We start from the raw sequence: 18,038 nt of genomic DNA on the forward strand, positions 1-18,038 counted from the left end.
ATTACCTAAATGAATATAGAGGCAAGCAAGGGTCGAGATCCACGGAGAAACGGGAGATTGCAACGCTAAGTGCTAACAATAGAGTTTTAAAAGGGGTGTATATGAATAAGAGTGGTGGAAAACAAGACAATAAATAAACTAAGGCTACCAAAATTACTCTAACAATTAACAAAGACTAACAAGTATTGGAAACTATGAGATTAAAAACGCTAGGGGGATCGGGGAACATCAAACTTGGAGATTAAGAGCTAAACACATAGATAATCAAGGATTCGCAACCAAGGGAGCAAGGATCCTACTTAACACAATTCATTCCCATACAATTGATTAAGCAATGTATAAACCACGATCTATCCTAACATGATCACTCCCGCGCATCAATTAGGACATGTAATAATATAGTCAATGGTGCACATCATCAACCATATAACAATAAGCTCAAGTTCATACAACAAGGGTTTAAATCCCCAAAAATCAAGTATTTAATCAAATAGCAACCAAGTCATCCATTCCCCTTCCCCTAGCTAAAAGTCTAGCCTAGGAGAGAGAAACTACTCATATCAACAATACCCAAAATATTGGCCATAATCAAAATCATCAACATAACAATCAAAAATACTTGAAATATGTAAATAAACCAAAATAAAAGGGATTAAGATAGAAAAAGCTCATAAAGCTTCAATCTAGTATTGAAATAAGAAAATGGGTCTTTGAACCTTCAATGGTGAACCATCAAAAATCCAATAGATTGCTCCAATATTGATTACAAGGATGATCAAAGCACAAATCTAGATTAAAGATTAAAGTTTGGGTGATAAAAGACTAAGAATTTGAATTTTCTCTCTCTAAAACTTATACAAGCATCAATGGAGACTATTCTCTCTCTAGAAATGTTCTAAGCATATTACCCTAAATGGAATAGCTGCCTTCATTCCCTTTTCAAATCAGCTTTTAAGTAAGGAAATAAAAACGGGCTGGGCTAACGGCGTGCGCGCCCGCTACAGTTATTTGCGCGCCCGCGCAGGATGATGTGCGCGCCCTCTACTAAAGGGTGCGAGCCCGTGAACTTCCGTGTGCGCGCCCTCTACTAACACATGCGCGCTCGCGAAAGATACTGCGCGCCCTCTACTGAGCGCGCTTGGCATCTACAGAAAGTTGCCTTCTTTCTTCAAGAGTTCAAGCTAATCTGCGCGCCCTCTCCAGGAATCATCGCGCCCTCTCCACGAATCATCGCGCCCGTGCAGGATGAGTAGCGCTTTACATCCTGATTTGTCCTTGAATGCGCGCCCTCTCCATTGGGTTGCGCGCCCGCGCAGAGCCGGAGAGAGGGCTCTCCTGGGCGCACAACCTGATTAAAGCTCCTCACTTGATTTGCTATTGAAACCGGCTCTCGAAACTATCCCGAACTTTCTTCTACTTCACGTATCGATTGGTTTACCTGCAAAACACAGGAAAACACCCAAAAATAGCACAAAAAGGTAAAGTAGAGGGGAAGTATGAGGGAAATAGCATTGTTGTGCAATATATGGAGAAGCGCGATAAAATAGGGCTAAACAAGCGATAAATGGAGGGAAATGATAGGAAAAAGGATCCCGATTAGTGGCATAAAAGCCACTTATCAAATTCCCCCGCACTTACCTCTTGCTTGTCCTCAAGCAAGATCACCACCCAAATTAGAAACAAAGGCAAACAACCAAGATTAAAAATAAAAGAAAGACATAAGAATATACACTAACTAACTTTCGTAGGAATCACGGTTCTTTTTAGCGCAAACAACAAGCCATTTAAACCTCAAAGTCGCCTATTAGGACGAGTATGCTCTCGTGAAGGTTTCCAAAGAGATTAACCCACAACTCTTGGCAAAAACCGAGGAGAAAAAGACAAATCGAACACTACAAAGATAAACATAATTCAGCATGGCTTAAGAAAACAACATCAAATTTCAAGATGGACGATTGCTTTATTCGGGCTCAACCATGATAAACAACACCAAAGAATATTAGTCATTCTCAACTAAATGGTGCACGCACTTCTCAAGATGCTAAAGATTGCAAGAATCAAGTCTAAGCCAAGCATAGAGAACTAATGAGTCATCTTCCTCCCTAGTCCCCTCTAGAACGGTCCGCGTTCCCCCCACTAGCTTCAAATCATCCCCCTAGGTGGCTCCTCATGATTCCACGAAGGAACCGGAAAAAAGAATTACTTTGAGAAGGTAAAAGATCATCCCGACATCTCATCTATACATGCTCTTTCCATAGGTTTGAAAACCATCTCCCTCCACCGGTTAATGACCACGGACTTCTAAGGTCTAAGGGGCTTTACATGGGTTGTAATGACACGGCTTAAGGTAGAGGTCGGAAGAACAATTTGAAATAGTGGCGGTAATCCCTAAGTGAAGCAAGAGGAAGGGCAGCCCTCAAGGTCAAAATTCAAAACATAACCACAACTCAAACGAACATCCAAACATTTTTATTTCATTCGCATCATTAACTTTATTCAAGGATACCCAAGATAGATCAATTTCTCATATCACTTTTTTTCTCTTTCTCTCTAACTTTTTTTTTTCTCTCTCTCTCTCTCTTTTTTTTTTTTTTTTTTTTTTTTTTGGCTCAAAGCATCACACTTCCCAAGTTTTCTTTCATGCTCAAATTTAGACTTTCATCTTAAGAATTTGCTCCAAACCAATTTCATCAAAGGTTCATGCTCATATCCACTACACTCTTCATACTAGCCTTACAAGCCCAGTGCTTCACTAACTAAAAGGGTTGGTAAAACATAGGCCGTTAAGCTTGTAATGGGGTTGAGACAAGAATGGGAAACATTAGGCTCAAATTGGTTGGCAAGGAGGTTGATGCAAAAGAGAAAATCAAATTTGTAACTAAATAAAAGAGAATATAAATGAAAATGAGAAATGATGCCCTTTTCCTCCCCCAAAAGTCCAAGGTCACGATCTTGGGAGCTAATAATGAACACAAGGATTCAAACGTGCATAGATGAGGATCCTAAAAACGCCGCTCAACAAATTGATGAAGGCTTGAACAAAATGAACCTCACTAGGGACGAGAAGAGTAAGCAACAACCAACTAGGAGGCGTCAAATCCACTATGAGGAGCAACTCCATCTTACCACAAACCGTGAACTAAGGGTTCAAAAGCCATCACTAGTTCTTGCCCTTGCTACCTTGACTAAGACTCGACTAATTCAATCAACAACGATCTCGAAATGTGCATCTCATCACAAAGTTAAGAATGAAGGAACTAGCATTCTAAGGTGCATCATCACGGAAATAGAGTCCGAATGTAGTAAGCAAGTTCCAAAATACCACTATATCATCATGCCATAATTATGCTTATCACAAAATAAAAAAAGGAAATGAAAAAAAAGAAAGGAGTAAAGAGGGTTCACATATGAGGCATAAAGATTCAAATAAATCCCAATCGACATACAAGTGATCGTTCGGTATCAATACCAACGATCCCAGGTTCCTTGGAACCGCATGCAAACATCCTCGAACCATTCAACTCCTTCTAGGCTAAGATGAAAAAACTAAACACACCTAAAAGAAAAAGGAAGGGTCTCACCGAATGCCGCTTGAATTTGGAATGCGCAGTCATACCATACTCACCATCGGGTTTGCAATTTGAAGCGTGGGTAAGTTGTTTTTGAAGTTCCTTCTTCAATCTGCATCAGTGAGACAAGGAAAACACACCAAAAAGAAAGAAAGAAAGAAAAGGAGCATAAACTATATACAAAGGATTAGATCTTCCCATCATAAACAGCAAAAAAAAAAACAACAGGATATCAAATAAAAGCAGCGGAAATAGACAGCAAGCTAAGATTTCCCCTCCACACTATAGTGATGCAAGCCCCTTATATACAAAAGAATCGACTCCTGACACTTATACCTCCCCCACACTTAGAAGGAGTAACGACCTCGTTGCTCCAAGACAAAACAAAGGAAGGGAAGGACAAGGGGAATAGCCGAGAAAAATAGGGGGCTAGTGCCCACTACGGCCAGCATCACCGGAGTCCGGCCCCATATCCCCGTAGGAGAAGCCGTCAGGTGGGCCGTGGGGATCCCAACCTCCAGTGTAGCCTGGAGGCCAACCATAATGACCTCGGAAGAGGTCTTGTTGCCAAGTAGGCAACGGGTCGAATTGGGGGGGGCATGGTTAGGGGTTGGGGGTGGGTGGGGTCAACATAGGGGTAATTGGGATCACCCCTATAATCACTACCACCCGGCAACCTATAATCATAGGACCCGGATGCGTCAGGGAAATCATGGCGCACCCTATTTGGCTCGAAAGGTCCTTGCCAATAGGGGTAGGTAGGGGCGTTGTCACCCCCCCCCACGATGGCACTGGGCCATGCTGGGGAGGCCATAATTGACCGGAGGCGTGACATCGCCTCTATCTACATGCATATCATAAATAGACTGCTGTTGGAGAAACATACCTTGCTGGGTTTCAAATAGGCTTTGAACACCCAACTGGAGGCTCCCCATTCGCTGCTCAAGGCTTTCCAAGCCTTGGATTTGGAAGAACTGCTGCTGCTGCTGTTGTTTGATGTTGATGTTGTTGATGTTTGATGTTGTTGTTATTGATGTTGTTCCACCATCTCCTCATCATCCTGCTCAAATACAAGGCCCTCTCCCCGATCGGCTCCAGGAAGGACACCATTGTCCCTCCTAACCCAGTAGATGTTTCTGGACTCCCTTTGGAAGGAGGTAAGATCCGGGTTTGGGAGAAAGCAACGGTGTGCATGAGATACCAACCAATCATAAACTCCCTCTCTAGGGGTGAAGGCAATGAACCCCAACCTTTTAATTTTCTCAAGATTGAGAAAGATGTCACTGCTATTCCCAACCATAGTGCAAGAGGGGAGGAGGTCCCCATGCCCAAGCTTCAGAGCTAACCTTGTTACCATACTCCCATAGGCAGATTTCGCCGGTCTTCTTCCCTTGGCGATTGATAAGCAATTTTAATGAAGAAGTAGCCCAGGTTCACTCGTCGGCCTAAGGTCGATGAGTAGCGAACCACATAGTGAGAATATCCTCCCTAGACATCTTCCCTAAATCCTTCTTGTTGAAAATAGCGTATCCAAGTATACGGTGTAGGATTCTTAGGGCCGGGTGAGCGATCTCACTAGCTAAGGAGTAGTGGGTGTTGAACTCTTCTTTCCCGTGATCCCCCTCCACCAATGTCTTTCATTATAACCTTCGAAGGAGGAGTGCTCGGGAGCAACAAGGTTAGCATCTGGATTAAAGTCCAGGGCAATGCTGAGCTCTCTCAAGGAATAGAAAATGAGATTTGTTGAAAAGCTGGAAGGTTACTCTAAAGTCGTCATCCCCCACAGCTTCACTGGAGAAAGTGGAAAAGAATTCAAGGGTTGGCTCAAGTTAGGTCTTGAATGACGAGCTCACAAATGTACCCAAATTGAGGTTCTCAAGGAATACCCAAATGTCTTTGTCGACACCCAAGCTTGTGGTGGTAGGACGGTGATAGTGCTTGGAGGGTCTAAGCTTCCTCTCTTTCATTTTTTTGTAGTTGGCGTTCGTGGTTGTTATTCTGGAAGGTAAGAGGGGGTAAAGTTGGTTGATTTTGTTGCGATTGGGAAGGTTGGGAGGGTTGTGGTTCCGTCCCACTCTTTGATCGTTTTCTACTGAATTTCAACATGTTCGCCCTAACCACTTCTCAAAAGTTTAAACCACAAAGAATTTCACACCAAAACACCGAGAAATATCAATCCAAACCACAATTCGAAGAGTACCAACCAAAAAATTCAATCGCACTATCAAGCGAAATCCTACAAAACAACAATTAGCACAACAAATACAACAACAACGTAACAAAGTTACTCAATAGGCAAGGAGCTCATGAGATATATACATCACCCAAACAATTCTCAAAATTCCAAAATTACTCACACTCATCATGAAATTCATGGCCAACAATTTACATATCATAAACCCACAAATACCTTTATCTAACAATTCACAATTCCTTAACTATTTCAAGAAAATCCCAATAATTGCAAATCATTCACAAGTATTTCATTCGAATCACATATTTGCAATAATACTCATATACATGTCAATATAATCATAAGAATTGCCAAAAATATCACATGTATTTCAATTGAGTCAAAATTTCTCCCACAAACATCACAAATTCAAGAGGTCTATCATGAATTCTATCAAAATGTAGTAGAAATTAGGCTTAGGGAGTTAGATATACCTTCTTGGAGATGAAAATTCGAACGAAAACTTCACCGAGGGGGCTAGCTTCGTGCAATGGGAGATTGGGGTTTTCTTGAAATTTCTTGGGTGAGATTCAAGGGTTTTTGATGAGCAAAAGTGTGCAAAGTGAGGTTTTGGTGAGTGTTTGATGAATTTTGAGGGAGATTTGGGGAGGAAAAGTGAAGATTTTGAGGTATGATGGCGGTTAGCAATGGAGGTTAGGGCTTAGGAGAGAGAGAAGAAGTGAGAGCATGAAAATGAAAATGAAGAAGAAAGAGGCATACCTGCATTTTCTGAACTGGAGTCGTGCGCGCCCCCCCGCGAACACAACCTGCGCGCCGCCAAACCCACCTGCGCCCGCACAAACTGCGCACCTGCGCGCCCGCGAAGAGAATCCTGCGCGCGAATACAATCTACAGAAACATTGCTCCCCTTTTTCAGAAAGTGCGCGCCCGCGATAGGGACTCTGCGCGCCCGCGCAGACCTCATGAGCGCCCTGTCGAGCCCTCTCAAGGCATCTACAGAAAACTCTCAAACTTCTTCGATTTAAAAAGTTCTCTAACTCTACCAAAAATCCCTAACACATAAAACTAAAATGTTTATCAAATATTATAACCCCATCAAAAGCATACAAAAGTTCAAGTTCAAAACGACAATATTCCTATATTACGGATTTGTCTTCGAGAGCTCCCATCCCGAGATCATCAAAAGCGCTTGAATGTCGTTAATTCTCTTCATTGTGCTCCTTCTTCGGGCCTACTTGACCTACAATAAAAACAACTATGGGTTAGATCTAATCGTAAAATCTAGGTACGAAAATTAAAAATGCAAAGAATAGAAGGGAGAAAGGGGCTCGGGTTGCCTCCCGAGAAGCGCTTCTTTTTAAGGTCATTAGCTTGACCATTGTTCCGATACATTAAGGCTCAGCAAGAGAAGGCTCGTAATCCATAGGATCAAGCCTAAGGAACTCAATATGACCAACTTCGTCTTGTGATCGCCTGCATCTAGCTCAAAGGACCCATAAGGAGTGACATTTGAAATCTTGAAAGGACCGGACCATTTGGATTTCAGTTTTCCGGGAAAAAGACGAAGTCTAGATTTGAAAAGTAGAACTTCATCTCCAACCTTGAATTCCTTGAACCTTATCCTTTGATCGTGCCACTTCTTTGTTTGCTCCTTATAAAGCCTTGACTTCTCGTATGCATCGAAACGAAGCTCCTCTAGTTCATTCAATTTCATCAACCTTTTCTTTCCGGCTTCCCCAAGGTCCATATTAAGCTCCTTGATGGCCCACCAAGCCTTATGTTCCAACTCTACCGGGAGATGGCAAGCCTTGCCATAAACCAACCGGTATGGAGTAGTTCCTATCGGGGCTTTGTAGGCTGTTCTAAGGGCCCATAGAGTATCATCAAGTTTGAGGGACCAATCCTTTCGAGTCCGGTTCACCATCTTCTCAAGTAGGTTCTTGATTTCTCAGTTCGATACCTCAACTTGGCCTTGGGTTTTGGGATGATATGGGAGCCCTACTTTATGGTGGACACCATATTTCTTGAGAAGGGCTTCAAGCTGCTTCTTGGCAAAGTGCGATCCACCATCATTAATTAGAGTCCGGGGCACCCCAAATCTTGGAAAGATGATATTCCTTAGAATCTTGAGGACTACTTTGTGGTCGTTGGTTGGCGATGGTATAGCCTCTATCCACTTGGTCACGTAGTCAACCGCAACCAATATATAAGCATTTCCACATGAGGACACGAACGGACCCATGAAATCAACCCCCCAAACATCAAACGGTTCAACTTCAAGGATACCCAATTGAGGCATTTCATCCCGTTTTGTGATGCCTCCCGCTCTTTGGCACCTATCACACCTAGATATGTATCGTTGGGCATCACGATGCATGGTAGGCCACCATAGAAGGGATTGAGAGATTTTAGCCACAGTTTTAGTCACACCACCATGTCCTCCACACGGTAGTGAATGGCAATGTTCGAGCACACCCTCAATTTCATGGTCCGGGACACACCTCCGGAATATACCATCCCCACATTGTTTGAATAATAATGGGTCGTCCCAAAAATACCGCCTTACTTCTTTGAAAAACCTCTTCTTTTGCTAAGATGAGTATTGATATGGGATAATTCCACTAGCTAGGTAATTTGCGAAATCCGCAAACCACGGACTAGGAGAAGAAGCGATAGCAATAAGGGTCTCAACACCCATCTCCTCATTTATCGGAACACTTTCAACATCATTATGAGGTAATCTAGACAAGTGATCGGCAACATGGTTTTCGGCCCCCTTCTTATCCCTCATTTCAATGTCAAAATCTTGAAGGAGGAGGACCCACCGTATTAGCCTAGGCTTTTTGCATCCTTCTTGTTCATTAAGTATCGAACCCGCAGCATGGTCCGTGTACACTATGACTTTGGAACAAACAAGATAGGGCCGAAACTTGTCCATAGCAAACACAATCGCAAGCATCTCCTTTTCTATAGTAGTATAATTCTTTTGGGCATCATCCAAGGTTCTACTAGCATAGGAAATAACATGCAGCTTGCCTCCTGCTCTTTGACCTAATGCGGCTCCCACTGCGAAGTCACTAGCATCACACATTAGTTCAAATGGCAAGCTCCAATCTGGAGCTTGCACTACAGGAGCAGATGTGAGAGCTTCCTTGAGCTTATTGAAGGCTCGAAGAAAACTATCATCAAAACAAAAATCTTTATCCTTTTGAAGAATTCCGGTTAAAGGTTTAGATATATTGGAGAAATATTTGATAAACCTCCAGTAAAAACCCGCGTTCCCCAAGAAAGCCCTTACTCCCGTAATGGATGTAGGCAGGGGTAGCTTGGTTATTACCGACACCTTTGCCGGATCAACTTCAATCCCTCTTTTTGACACCTTATGGCCGAGGACAATCCCCTCCTGAACCATAAAATGACATTTTTCCCAATTCAAAACAAGGCTCGTCTCTTGACATCTCTTCAAGACTTTTTCGAGGTTAAATAAGCACATGTCAAAAGAGGAGCCGCCTACACTGAAATCATCTATGAACACTTCAATTTCATTCTCCAACATTTCAGAGAAAACGGAGGTCATGCATCGTTGGAAAGTCGATGGGGCGTTGCATAGGCCGAAGGGCATCCTTCGGTATGCGAATGTCCCATAAGGACAAGTGAAAGTGGTCTTCTCTTGATCCTTAGGGTGGATTGGGATTTGGAAAAATCCTGAGTATCCATCCAAGAAGCAATAGAAGTCATGTTTTGATAACCTTTCCAACATTTGGTCGATGAAAGGGAGAGGGAAGTGATCTTTCTTTGTATTTTTATTCAACTTCCGATAATCAATGCACATTCTCCACCCGGTCACCGTTCGGGTGGAGATGTTCTCTCCCTTCTCATTCTTGAGTATGGTCATGCCACCTTTCTTAGGAACTACGTGAACCGGGCTTACCCATTTGCTATTAGAGATAGCATAGATAATCCCCGCTTCACGTAGTTTCAAAATCTCCTTTTTTACTACCTCTTTAAGGATAGGATTTTTTAACCTTCTTTGAGGCTCAATGGAGGTGGCATCATCATTCTCAAGATGGATCCGATGCATGCACAATGAAGGGCTAATACCCTTGATATCATCAATGCTATACCCTATCACACTTCTATATTTTCTCAAAACGTCAAGCAATTTTTCCAAATCATGCCCATCAAGGGTAGCATTGACAATAACCGGGTATTCCCCTTCATTTCCAAGGTAAGCATATTTCAAAGAGGGGGGAAGGGGTTTGAGTTCTACCTTGGGAGGAGGCTTAGAACTCTCCTCCGATTTCTCCTCTTCTTGTGCTAGCTCTTCATGCTTAGGATCGTTCTCTTCCTCTCTTTTGGCTTCTCCAATAGTCATGACAAACTCCTTTGCCTTGTGAGAGTAGTACTCTTCCTCGCATGTAAGAGCCTCAATCATTGGATCTTGAGGGCTCATCATAACCCTTCCCAAACGATCCAACTCCTTACCTACCACATCAACCCTATAACACTTCTCAACTATGGGGGTCTTGAGCAGCTTAGAGAATTCAAAAACAATCTTTTCATCGGCTACTTCACAAGTAATGGTATTGTTTTTGCAATTAATGACGGCCCCCAATGTCTTCAATGTTTCCCTTCCAAGAATCAAAGGAGTGTTCTCATCCTCCTCCATATCCATTACAACAAAATCACAAGGTACATAGATGTGTCCCACTTGAATGGGGACATCTTCAATTTCTCCATAAGGCAACTTAACCGATCGGTCGGCTAGTTGAATGGTCTTCCTTGTAGGTATCATCTCGATATTCAATTGTTGAGCAATGGACAACGACATTAGGCTAACACTAGCCCCAAGGTCGGCAAAAGCTCCTTTGGGCTCCAAGTTGCCAATCTTGACCGGCAGTGTGAAACTTCCGGGGTCTCTTTGCTTCTTTGGCATCTTATGTTGAACAAGCGCACTCACTTGATGTGGAAGTGTAATAAATTCATCCTTGAGCTTCCTTTTGTTCGATAGGATATCTTTGAGAAACTTCGCATAAGATGGCATTTGTGTCACCACTTCAAGGAAAGGTAGGTTGATGTGTAACCCTTTCATCACATCAAGAAACTTTGCAAATTTGTCATTCAACCTTTGCTCCGCAACCCTCCCGGGATAAGGTACCGGATTATCATACTTGCAAGTGTCAATGGGGTCCTTACCCTTGGACTTCTTGTCTCCAACTTCTTTCTCAACATTTACCTCCTCATCTCCCTTCTTATCTTCCCCTTCTTTCTCTACCTCCTCACTCCCTTTTGGGCCTTCATAAGAAGCTCTCGATCTCAAGGTGATCGCCTTGCATGTGTTGGGTTGTTTGAGGTTGTGAGATGGGTTTGTGTTTGGTTGTCCGGGTAGTTTAGAAGAAGAGTTCAAGGAATAATTTTTGGCCGCTTGAGCTAATTGAGAGTCAACCATCTTGTTGTGAGCCTTAAGCTCTTGGATTTGTTGATTCATGGGTTGGAGTTGTTGGAGAATTTGGGTTTGAGTAGAATTGGGTTGAGACACTGGCTCTTGACTCCTTTGAGTTACTTGATTTTGATTTTGGTATTGGTGTTGGCTATTTTGTTGATGGTTCCTTGGGTAGTTTCCCTTTGGGTTTTGGTTTTGGTATTGGTTTTGGTATGTAAGAGGGTTGTGGTTTTGGTATTGTGGGTTTGAATTGTATGGTTGTTGAGCTTGTTGGTTCCATTGTTGGAGTTGGTTTGCAAATCCGGGTGGTGGTTGTCTCCAAGCTACTCCTCCACCACTTCCCCTATATCCATCTTGCCTTGTGTTGTAAGCCGCGACATGCTTCGGGCTCAAACCTCCACAATAAGATGTATCGTGGTTTGTACCACCACAATTTTGACAAGAAAAAGAGTTAACTCGGGAGGAGCTTGCACCACTATTGATATTTGTATTCAACTTTGCAAGCCCTTTTGTCAACGTCTCAATTTGATGTTGTAATTGATCAACCTTCTCCAACTCATACTTTCCACCCTTTCTAGGTGCATTCCTCCTTCTACTTCCCCAAGAATATTTCTTCACCACCTCCTCAATTGTTGCTTCAACTTGGTTTTGAGGGACTTTGATCAATTGTCCACCTGCCCCCGCGTCCAAGTTGGCTCTAGACATTGGCTCCAATCCATCGTAGAAGAACCTCATGAGTAAGCTTTGATTGTATTCATGGTGAGAGCATGCTTGCACCAACTCTTTAAACCTCTCCCAAGCTTCACTAAGGCTTTCCTTCACCTCTTGTACAAAAGATGCAATCTTCCTCCTCATGTCGGCGGTTTTCTCTTCGGAGATGAACCTTTTCAAGAATGCTTGGACAATTTCCCTCCATGTTGTGAGAGAATTAGGCTTGACTTGCTTGAGCCACTTCTTTGCCCTCCCCGCAAGAGACTGCCGGAATAGGTGCATTCGAATGTATTCTTCAGAAACTTAGTTGGTTTGTATCATGGCACAAAGCTCAAGAAATCTATTAAGATGCTCAATGGGGTCTTCACTTGGAGAACCTGAAAATTGCTCCGCTTGTACCATTCTTGTATATTGAGGATGAATGGTGAAGTTAGTTTCCGTGGCGGGTAGTAATATCCCACCGGTGAGCTCATTATCCTCCGGATTATCGAACTCACGAAATAAAACGTCCGCTTGTTGCCCAGCCATTTCTTCGCCTTGAGAGTGTGAAGAGCAAGAATCACTCTCACTATCAAAAATAGCTCCAAAACCTCTTTCTTCTTCTTGATAAAGTCTGCGGACTTGTCTCAAGGTACGGTCTATTTCGTGATCAATGTAGTGAGAAGGTGGTCCTTGAGATCTCCTTTGCATCCACCAAAGCTAAGTAAACGATTAGAAATGACAAGCACAATCAAATGGATAAGAACAAAAGAAAATAAGACTCTAAAATAACACAGAAGCAAAAACAAAATTGACCATTTCCCCGGCAACGGCGCCAAAATTTGATGAGGAACGAAATGTCGTCGTCAATACACCTTCCTATCAAATTAATCCTAGATTACCTAAATGAGTATAGAGGCAAGCAAGGGTCGAGATCCACGGAGAAACGGGAGATTGCAACGCTAAGTGCTAACAATAGAGTTTTAAAAGGGGTATATATGGATAAGAGTGGTGGAAAACAAGACAATAAATAAACTAAGGCTACTAAAATTACTCTAACAATGAACAAAGACTAACAAGTATTGGAAACTATGAGATTTAAAACGCTAGGGGGATTGGGGAACATCAAACTTGGATATTAAGAGCTAAACACATAGATAATCAAGGATTCGGAACCAAGGGAGCAAGGGTCCTACTTAACACAATTCATTCCCATGCAATTGATTAAGCAATGTATAAACTACAATCTATCCTAACATGATCACTCCCGCGCATCAATTAGGACATGTAATAATATAGTCAATGGTGCACAACATCAACCATATAACAATAATCACAAGTTCATACAACTAGGGTTTAAATCCCCAAAAATCAAGTATTTAATCAAATTGCAACCAAGTTGTCCATTCCCCTTCCCTTAGCTAAAGGTCTAGCCTAGGAGAGAGAAACTACTCATATCAACAATACCCAAAACATTGGCCATAATCAAAATCATCAACATAACAATCAAAAATACTTGAAATATGTAAATAAACCAAAATAAAAGGGATTAAGGTAGAAAAAGCTCACAAAGCTTCAACCTTGTATTGAAATAAGAAAATGGGTCTTTAAACCTTCAATGGTGAACCATCAAAAATCCAATAGATTGCTCCAATATTGATTACAAGTATGATCAAAACACTAATCTAGATTAATGATTAAAGTTTGGGTGATAAAAGACTAAGAATCTGAATTTTCTCTCTAAAAACTTATACAAGCATCAATGGAGGCTATTTTCTCTCTAGAAATGTTCTAAGCATATTACCCTAAATGGAATAGCTGCCTCCATTCCCTATTCAAATCAGCTTTTAAGTAGGGAAATAAAAACGGGCTGGGCTGACGGCGTGCGCGCCCGCTAAAGCTAATTGCGCGCCCGCGCAGGATGGTGTGCGCGCCCCCTACTAAAGGTTGCGCGCCCGCGAACTTCCGTGTGCGCCCCCTCTACTAACATCTGCGCGCCCGCGAAATATACTGCGCGCCCTCTACTGAGCGCGCTTGGCATCTACAGAAAGTTGCCTTCTATCTTCAAGAGTTCAAGCTAATCTCCGCGCCCTCTCTAGGAACCATCGCGCCCGCGCAGGTGAGTAGCGCGCCCTCTACTGAGTGCGCTTGGCATCTACAGGAAGTTGCCTTCTGATTCGGCTTTGAATGCGCGTCCTCTCCCTTGGGTTGCGCGCCCGCGCAGAGCGGGAGAGAGGGCTCTCCTAGGCGCACAGTCTGATTAAAGCTCCTCACTTGATTTGCTATTGAAACCGCCTCTCGAAACTATCCCGAACTTTCTTCTACTTTGCGTGTCGATTGGTTTACCTGCAAAACACAGGAAAACACCCAAAAACAGCACAAAAAGGTAAAGTAGAGGGGAAGTACAAGGGAAATAGCATTGTTGTGCAATAAATGGAGAAGCGCGGCAAAATAGGGCTAAACAAGCGATAAATGGAGCGAAATGATAGGAAAAAGGATCCCGAATAGTGGTATAAAAGCCACTTATCACTTGGATTGGCAGCTCCGACTGCAAAGACTGGGGGAACAACCCTCTTCTTTTTCCAAGGAAATAACATAGGCCGCCCAGCCGGCCAAGATGAAAAATGTGTTGGTAGGTGCCTATGACGGTACCACCAACCTTGAAGATCACCTGATAGCATACACCAACCTTATGTATCATCAAGGGTTGGATGATGCTGCATGGTGTTGATGCTTCCCGGCCAAATTGAACGGCGTCGCCCAGCAATGGTTCGGCAACCTGCCAGCCGGATGCATCAATAACTTCAAGACGCTTGCATACTTGTTTGCGACAAATTTCTCAATGAGTGTCCCAGCAAAGATAACAAGTCTTGACTTGGGAGCTATACAACAAGGTGAGAAGGAAGGGCTACGCTCATATATCAGGCGGTTCAATCTGATGAAAATTCAAATTCAAGGACCTGTCTGATGAGGTGGCCTATACAAACTTTTTCAAAGGTCTGAAAGACGGGTCGACCTTTAAGTTCGACCTTGTAAGGAAGAGGGTTGCTACCCTCCAAGAAGCACTGATGGAGGTGGACGCCTATATACAGGAGACCGAGATCTGCAACATTAGCAAACAATCAGACTCAAAGAGGTCTGACGAAAAAGAGAGTCGGCCATTACAGCCGTCTAAGAAAGAAAAGAAGAGAAAAGAAGTCTGGGTAGCTGATACTTCTGAATAGCCGTCCCAGAAGAAAAAGAGAGAAACAAAAACGTACTCCCCAAAGTACGAATTCAATAAAGACGGTCACTCCATCCTCATGGAAATTAAGGACCGGGTCTCCATTGACAAGCCGGCTGCTATGAAAGTTTCCGCCAAAAATCGGAACAAAAATAAATATTGCCACTACCATGAGGATATTGGCCATGACACCAACGAATGCTTTAGTCTCAAGCGGCTGTTGGACAGTCTGGCTGATAAAGGAGTTTTCAAGTCTTATATTTTGAGGTCCAAGGTTACCCTGCAAACTAACCCTGGGCAGTCGTCTAAGAAGAAGCGTCACTCTGCTAATAGTTCGGACACTAATGAAACTCCGATCTATACAATAGCAGTCGGCTTTGCTGGAGGCAGCCAAACGATCTGGGGTAACAAGAGCTACTTCAGACGGCTCGACGTCAACTCGGTCAACGAGGGGCAGGCGTGAAAGGAATGGTGTCCTTCCAACAAGTGTATTATTCTGATAGAGGGTTCAGAATTATTACAGAGCTAATTCTTTAGTAAGGTCAAGTGATCGGAATGCCTAGGTAGAGGCCGCTTTCGATCAGTAATATTAAGATATAATTAATATTACAGCTTAATCTTAACTGAACCCTTTGGGTCGAACCCAATCGAATAACCGATCCGAGACGACGAATCAATCCGAAGGATTTAGTGAGTCGTCAGAGTTTTACGAACAAAGACGTCGGATATTGAGCCTAGGGCGTCGAGGCCGAGCGTCGCAAAATCACAAGTAACAAGTACGAGCATAACCGTAGCTAAGCTACGCCAGCTCATCGCAAGCCTAGGCGCACCATGGTGTGCTAGGTGCACCATGCGTGCTAGGCACATTAGGCTGCCCATCGCAGCACCACCTACGTGTGTGCGTGCCTTCGCATGGCACAACAGCATAACAGCGTGCGTGCATGGGTGCCTAGGCACTATCGCAGTACCATCGCAGTGCTGGGCACTTGCGTGTGTGCATGTGTGTGTGTGCCTAGCACCATCGCTAAGCATCAAGCTATCCAGCATGCGTGGCTTGCTAGCAGCACGCATGCTGGGCCTTGCGTGTGTGTCTCGCACCATCGCAGCAATAACCTCGCACAGCAGCACCATGCCAGGCATCGCCCTGTGCGTGTGCGAGTGCTAGTGCATGTTAGCTATGCGAGTGCTGGCATGCATGCTTGCTTTGCATCGCAGCAGCATACGGGCTGACTTGCGTGCTAGATTTCGCATGGCAGCACCAAGCAGCCCGCTGTGCATGTGCATGGCCTAGGCCCAGCATCCCAGCAACACTACGCACCCAGCCAGTAAGGCTGTGCGTGTGTGTGCGATAGCCACGCAGCGCCTAGCGCCCAGCACAAGGCGTGGCTCGCTAGCAGCACTCAAGTGCTAGGATGGGTGATGCGTGCTAGCTGGCCAGCAAAGCAAGCTGCCAGCATAGCCATTGCTTGAGGCGGTTTGAGGTGAGTGGGGACCAAAGGCTTGGAGCATGCCTTGGGGAGCAAGGCAATGGTCTGCCCCATGGTTCATTGTCCTCACCTAACCCTCTCTCTCCCCTTGACACTTGTTGCATTGTGATTGCATTTGATTAATTATTTAATTTGGAATTAAATAAATTATTAAAATTGCACATGATCCCACATTGATCATGAAATAGGATTCAAGTTCCCATTCTCTATAAATACCCACTTGGTTGGGATTTTGAGAACAACACTTGAGTGGAAAAGTAAAGGCAACTCCATTGTTGAGTATACCTTGAAATTTGTAAAACTCCAAGTTTATATATTTGTCCGGGCCTCGACTAACCTTCGAGGCTTAGGACGCTCGGGTCGGGTTCGAGGGTACGATCCCGTCCGAGGCCTCGTGTTTTCGAGGTTCAAGTAAGAGCTCATAGTAGAGCGAAGCACGTGTCAAAGGTGTAATCTTTTATCCTTTATTATGCTTTTAATTATGTTTTGCTTGTTAATTGCATTTATTATGGGGGCGGGTCTTGGCGGGTTTCATTCCGCGTAGTGTGGGTCACTACGAAACCCTACAAGGCGTCCAAGGGCTCCTTCCCCGAAGTTGTAGTTACTGAGGATGACAGGGGCAAAGTTAGGAGGTCGCATGATAACCCTATTGTCATCAAATGCAAAGTGGCCAACCAAAGAGTTGGCCGAATCCTTATTGATACTGGGAACTCGTCTGATCTCATCAGTCATAAGTGCCTGGCTAAGCTCAGATACAAGCCCGAGAACATGCACCAGGTCTCTCACCCCTTAGTGGGATTTGGAGGTGGTGTGGTACATCCGGTAGGTCGAATAGACCTACCCGTTCGTCTGGGCGAAAAAGGGGAGGGACGCCACATGGTGGTTCGGTTCTTAGTTGTTGAAGAGCTGACGGCCTATAACATGATTTTGGGGCGTCCCACCCTGAATGAATCCAAGGTTGTTATCATTCCTTCTCTTATGCTCCTCAAGTTTGAGAAGGATGATGGAACAGTCTGCTCCCTTCAGGGAGACCAAAAGATGGCCAGGGAGTGTTACCTCTCTGATGTCAAACCCACTATGGTCGCATCCGGCCCTAGTGAAGAAACTACTGACCTTGAGCAAATCAAGGAAGCCCCGCTTGCTGCCACAGCAGCCGGCAAGAAGAAAAAGGCCAACCAAATGGTGGCCGAGAAAAAAGACAAGTAATAGCAATCATTGACCGGTGAAAGGCCGGATGAACTCCGTCCCCAACCGGCTGGTGAGCACATGGACATTGTTTTGGATGACTCTCGTCCTGAACGAACTGTCAAGGTGGGGACGACTGCTTTTGCTAAACTTCGTGCAGAATTGCACAACTTGTTAAAAGAATTCAAAGACATCTTTGCCTTTGAGGTGGACGAGATGCTAGGCATCATCCCGGATCTAGCCATCC

The sequence above is a fragment of the Chenopodium quinoa genome, unplaced genomic scaffold, assembly GCF_001683475.1.
Source record: "Chenopodium quinoa cultivar QQ74 unplaced genomic scaffold, ASM168347v1, whole genome shotgun sequence".
NCBI lineage: Eukaryota > Viridiplantae > Streptophyta > Magnoliopsida > Caryophyllales > Amaranthaceae > Chenopodium > Chenopodium quinoa.